Genomic DNA, 6,178 nt, shown 5'->3' on the forward strand with positions numbered 1-6,178 from the left:
ACAGAGCAAGCACTGGCCTACATACTTTATATATATTAACTCATTACGTATCGGCTCGTTAATTCTCATAAAAATTCTGAAGTATGTACTATTACTATACCCACCGTACAGCTCAGGAAATCTCATTACAGAGAGGTTAAATAACTCCCCCCAGGTCACACAGCTGTTGAGCGGCAGAACTGGGCCTCCGCTCCAGGCAGTGGGCCTCCAAAGCCTATGCTTTCACTACCCTGCCTTCTGTCTGTCACACAAGACAACTTAGATGCTGAATAATGTCTTTAGATATGATGCTGAATAATATCCCATCATACAGAGGGACCATTATTTTACTTAACCAATTCTCACTAAGTCCTCAGATCATTCCAGAGCTTCTCACTCAAGCTACTAAATTCATTTACTCAATAAATATTACTGAATGACAATATACTAGGCACTGGGTACACACACAGTGAGCAACCAAAAAATGGCCACAAAACTGTTGTCAGGAAGCTTTCATTTTTTAGAAGTACTTTTTATAATGGAAGGATCGCTAGAGGTCGGATCTGCTTAATGACTTGATTGTTCTCTGCTGAGGTGATCAGACTCAGCTTTATTCATTTGACACATCTCTCGGGCAAGGCACTTAGCTAAATTCTGTGGGAGGAACAAAAATGATTTAGAAACGGACCTTGCTCTCAGGAGGTTGTACATTAACATGTGCCCAAGTATCTCCAGGCAGCAGGTCTTGTAGAACTTGTTTCTGGGTCTATCCTGTGCCTTTTTCATTTGCATACCCATCATTAAACATCTAAGCTCCCCAAAGGGGTAGAACATTCATGTGGTTTCCTTCATCTCTTCCCACAGAGCCTAGAAGAGTGCTTTGAAAAAAGTAGCTTCACAAATTTATTTTCTTTACGGAGTGTCAAGTTCTAGAATGATTCCTCAAAAAATTAGTTGGCCACAAATTTGATCCCCTCATTGTTGTGCCTTTATTAAGGCCACAGGAATTTACTCCAACAAAAGACAGAAGAAGAAAAGAACTAAGACTGTAAGGTACCTTTTTATACTTATGAACATTTTAATTATTGTCTCCCTGCCTAGTTTAACCATTTCGCCACTGGGATGGAGGAACCCATCAAATGAATGCTTGCTTCAAAGTACAAAAGGTGAATCATCTCACATTCGCACACACACACAACGCACGCACATGCGACTCTTCAATGATTTCCCACCATTCTTGAGGAAAAAATAGCCAAATCCTCAGCAAGGCCTCCAACGCACAAGGCCCCAAGGGGCCCAGCTATGCCTGCCTGTTCAGCCCGGCCTCACAGGGTACCACAACGGCTCTTGCTTTCTGCACGCCAACTATAGGGCATGGCTGTGGTTCTCCAAACAAGCCTGCTCCAATCTGCCATAGGACTTTTGCATGTGCAATTTCCTTTTCCTAGAAAGCATTTTTTTCTCCAACCTTCAGATTCAACTCAATCAATACTTCCTTGGGCAAGCTTCCCGAGCCCAGGGCCCCAGACTCCACCTGGCATCATACCTTCTCAGAGCATCAGTACCTACCTCTCCTTCAGGCTCCTATTCATTTGTTCAGTCAACCCAGTTGTGATTTTACTTGTATATGTGGAAATATGTCATTAATGTCTCTCTCTCCTCCACTAAACTCTATGCCTCATGAGTGCAAGAACCATTTCTGGTTTTGCTCACCATTGTATATCCAGAGTTGAGCAGAGTACTAGAAACCTTAAACAGTGATCATTCATTCAACAAATATATAATGAGCATGTGTTGTGTGCCCAGTCTTGTTCTGTGTGCTGGGAATATAACAGTGAACAAACCAAAATCCCTGCCTTTTTGGAACTTACATTCTAGTTTTGGAGGAGAGACAGTAAGCAAATAAACAAAGATGATTTCAGGGCATAAGTGGGATCAGGATATGACCACTGGGGATGGGGTGGAATACTATCTCAGACAATGACCAGGGAAGGCCTCTATCAAGAAGTAACATGTGAGCAGTCTGGAGTATTTTGACAGGCGGCTGGATTTTCAGTGCAAAAATTGGGATAGTCCCAGGCAAACCAGAATAATCGACGGATCACCCTGGCACAGAATACCGCTGAGGGCCTGGCTGCCTGCCTTCAGCCACTTACCCAGGAATATGTTTCTCTCACACCTTCTAAATCTCTTTTCCAGAAACACTTACTTTTTTGAGAAATTATTACAGCTTAGAACTTAATACTTTGTAATGTTATGGAGGCTTCCCAGGAATCCACCCCGACTCAGTTTAGGAATGATCTTGTCTTTGGGATTCCCAGACAGGTCAGGCCCCTTCCTGCAGCCTTCCAGCTTTTGGAGACCCATATTTGGATTTCCATTTGGGTGAAATCCTCCCGCTAGGGAAAGCTCATTTCCTCCCTCCTTCTGGCTCACACTTCCAGCCTGGAACCTTCCCTTACAATATCCCTTGGCAGACTCCTTCTGCACTCCCTCCTGGTTGGCTGTGCTTCCAACAAGTTCCACTCAATAGCAAACTACCTGTAATAAACCACAGAGTCGGCAGATCCCTACCCAGTGGTATTCCCCCTCCTTTGGGCCTCAACAATTTGTGGCTGACCCCTTGGCACAGGTCCTAATTCTTCCCCATTCTAAATGGTCTAAACTACCTCTTTAATGGATTTCAAAAACGGTTCACTGGCTGACCTTGCTTTTTGTTTCATCTTCAATCAAATTCCTAAGCCATTAAGAGCTTCTCTTTTTCTGATACACTCTTTCCCAACTTCCCTCTCTCTGGCCTTCTCACCTTGCCTCTCCACCTCGTCCAACAGATCTGAGTGTCCCTAGCACTGTAGAGCCAAACCCATAGGGTTCTGGTCCCAACTCTCCTCTCACCAACTATGTGGACATTATCACCTACCTCATTGGGATGTTAGGAGGATTAAAGAGTTAATTTACATTAAGCACCTAGAACAGTAGTTCTCAGTAGGCCTTCATGTAGACATACTGAACAGATGAAATGTTGGCTCTTATCATTGATCCGGAGATCTAAGGGCCCTTTGTGCCCTGCTCCGAGACTAAGCGGGGGGTCTTCTATGGTTTTATTTGGAGACAAAATACCCTTCTGCCCAGATGCCTCCCCCGCCAAATTTAGAATCCCTACAACTAGTATCTGTATTTAACAGAGCACATAGGGAGGAGGGGAAACATTGTAACAATTATCCCCTTCTTTTCCAGCAGAGTTTATCAGATGAAATGGAAAAAGAATACCAAGGACTAAAGCTGGATGGGAAGGACAGAATGTGTGGCTTGTTTGGAAGATAAGGTGAGGCCCTATAAGGAGGAACATCATGAGGGCCCTGCCTCTGGAGAAAAAGGGAAGCAGAGGGCATGCAGAACCCAAAGGGTGTGGAGAGAAGAGATACAAAGACAAAATGCACCTAGGTTGAGGGAACAAAGGCCTCTTCTAAATCAACACACCTCTCCTCTCCAGTTCTGCCCCAGTCAAGACCGGGCTGCTTACTCTTACTGCAGGCATCCTGGCCAAGAGAAAAAAGCCTGGATGTCCAAGCCAGCATAAACTCAAAGAAAATGCCAATTCTTCCATTTACTTATTGACAAAGTTAATTAACCTCTCTAAACCTCCTCTGTAAAAAACAACATAAAAACAAACAGACAAAAAACTCTCAAAGAGTCACGTTGTGAGGATTACACGAGGTAAAGCCTGTGAAATGCCGGGTAACCACTAGCTCCTACAGGTGCTCAAATCATTTAGCTTGGTCTAACCATTACCCCAGTGCAGGCCCCCAGTACCCTCAGCTTTCTCAGCACAAACTCAGTCCATAACCTCTTGCACACTTTCATGTCTAGTTTTTGCATGTGATTTATCACATTTGATTCAATTCAACAAAGACTTTGTAGAATGCCAAGCACTAAACTGAGTGCTAGGGATGCAACAGGATCAAGTCCCTTCCCTCCTAAACTTGTAGCCTATGGGTGATTAAATATGTCGTTCCCTCAGTAATGAGCACTCCAATAAAGGAAATACAAGGGCTGTCGGAACACACGGAGCTCTCATATCACATAACAAGGGCATTCGTAAAATCCATGTCGCTTAGGCTGTGTCAAGACTCAGCCATCAAGTACATCCGCAATAGAAATCTGCACGGACATCGCAGTGGAGTTAATTTTTATGTTGAAAGTAGTTCCAAAGTTGGCACTTAACCAAAAACTACATAAACAATCGCCTTAAAAAACAACAACCATATTACCAATAAAATACAGTACACACAGTTTTTATGTATAACCATGCTAGTTACGTGTAGGTAAATATGTAAAAATCTATAATAATAAAGAACATTTAATAAGGAAGAAATATGTAAAATATAATTCTAAACTTATTATATAGAAGAAACCATAAATTGAATTAGATTGCAAAATCAGTGTTCTTCATGTAAAAACTTTTGGTAAAAATGCATGTTTCTTTCTTTTTTTTTTTTTTAACCTTTATTTTTGAGACAGAGAGAGACAGAGCATGAACAGGGGAGGGGCAGAGAGAGAGGGAGACACAGAATCCGAAGCAGGCTCCAGGCTCTGAACCGTCAGCCCAGAGCCCGACGCGGGGCTCAAACTCACAGACCGCAAGATCGTGACCTGAGCTAAAGTCGGAAGCTCAACCCACTGAGCCACCCAGGCGCCCCTTAATGCATGTTTATTTCTGATAAATGAAGTCCTAAGGGGCCAGGGTACAGCTGCAATACAAAGCACATTCACACCCTTCAACCACCCTGGGCTTTTCTCAAAAAATATACATAAGGGCAATTGCCTCAAGAAATCATCCTTTGATTCTTGTAGGATCTGGCAGACTTTACAAAGTAAAGAAAGAAAACTAGCCCCAAACCTTATTAGCCTTATATCCTTGGACAAATGATAGAATCATAAACTTTCTAGGTTTTAAGAGAACTTAAAGATCACTAGCCCAGCCTCTCATTTAGATGTTTCAGTTTCTCCCAAGGGATCAAACAGCCTCTACTTAGATCATTCCAGGGGCTAGAGACCACCCATTCCACCTAGGAAAACCTCCAGCAAGAGGTAATTTAAACAATTACTTCAAAGGTTTAATACATCAAAATAATGTGTTGCATCAGGATCTTCCTGGTGTTGCTTCCCTTTAAAAATATTAGGAAGAGGGCACCTGGGTGGCTCAGTTGGTTGAGCATCTGGCTTTTGACTTCAGCTCAGGTCATGATCTCAGTGTTCATGAGATCGAGCCCCACATCTGGCTCTGCACTGTCAGCACAGAGCCTGTTTGGGATTCTCTCTCTCTCTCTCTCTCTCTCTCTCTCTGTCTCTCTCTCTCTGCCCCTCCCCTGCTTGAGCTTTTTCTCTCTCTGTCTCTCTCAAAAATAAATAAACGTTAAAAAATATTATGAAGAATTTACTCTGCAATATCCTTAGTATATAAAAGGGTCACACAAACTGAGAAATCACTAAGATCTCAATAAATAAAAAGATAAACAGATAATCACAACATTTGTATTAAAAGGTTCAGTCTAGCTCATTTAGGAGGCAAAAAAAAATCACATCTTAATCCATTAAGTAACAAAAGTTATGAAAATTATAATATGCAATATTAGCAAAGGAACAATGAAACACACTTAGAAACCGGGTAGAAAAATTGTAGAGTGCAAAAAAAAAAAAAAAAAAATTGTAGAGTGCTACAAGTTCTATGTATTTCAATTTGACAATACTCGTTTGTCAAAGAATCAAAACCAAGAGCACCTGAGGGGTTTTTTTTGTTTGTTTTTTGTTTTCGTCCTAAATCATAGCTGAGCCAACGAATCTACCAGGCAAGGGAATACACACCAATGGAGACATTTGCAGAATAGTACCCTAAAGGAAAAGTCAGGGTTTTGTTCTGTTTTCTTTTCTTTTAAGTGCTAGGAAGGAGGAACGCCAGGAGGTTACTCTAGTTAAGCACCAAAAACTAGCGCTCTGGGTAGGCAGTTGGTTTCAACAAGCGCCATTACTCACCCCTCAGAAGAGTCTTCAGTCTTCAGGCAGGTCCTGAGATGGGGTCTGAGTTGAGGGGGGAGGTCCCTTAGAGTTCAAGGCCCTTTATTAGCCTCAGCTGCTTAGAACCAGCTGGATGAAAGATCATTTTAGTTTTAATATTTCCTAGGCAAGTTTTGCTGTAAAC

Source organism: Leopardus geoffroyi, chromosome B3, assembly GCF_018350155.1.
Source record: "Leopardus geoffroyi isolate Oge1 chromosome B3, O.geoffroyi_Oge1_pat1.0, whole genome shotgun sequence".
NCBI classification, from domain to species: Eukaryota; Metazoa; Chordata; class Mammalia; order Carnivora; family Felidae; genus Leopardus; species Leopardus geoffroyi.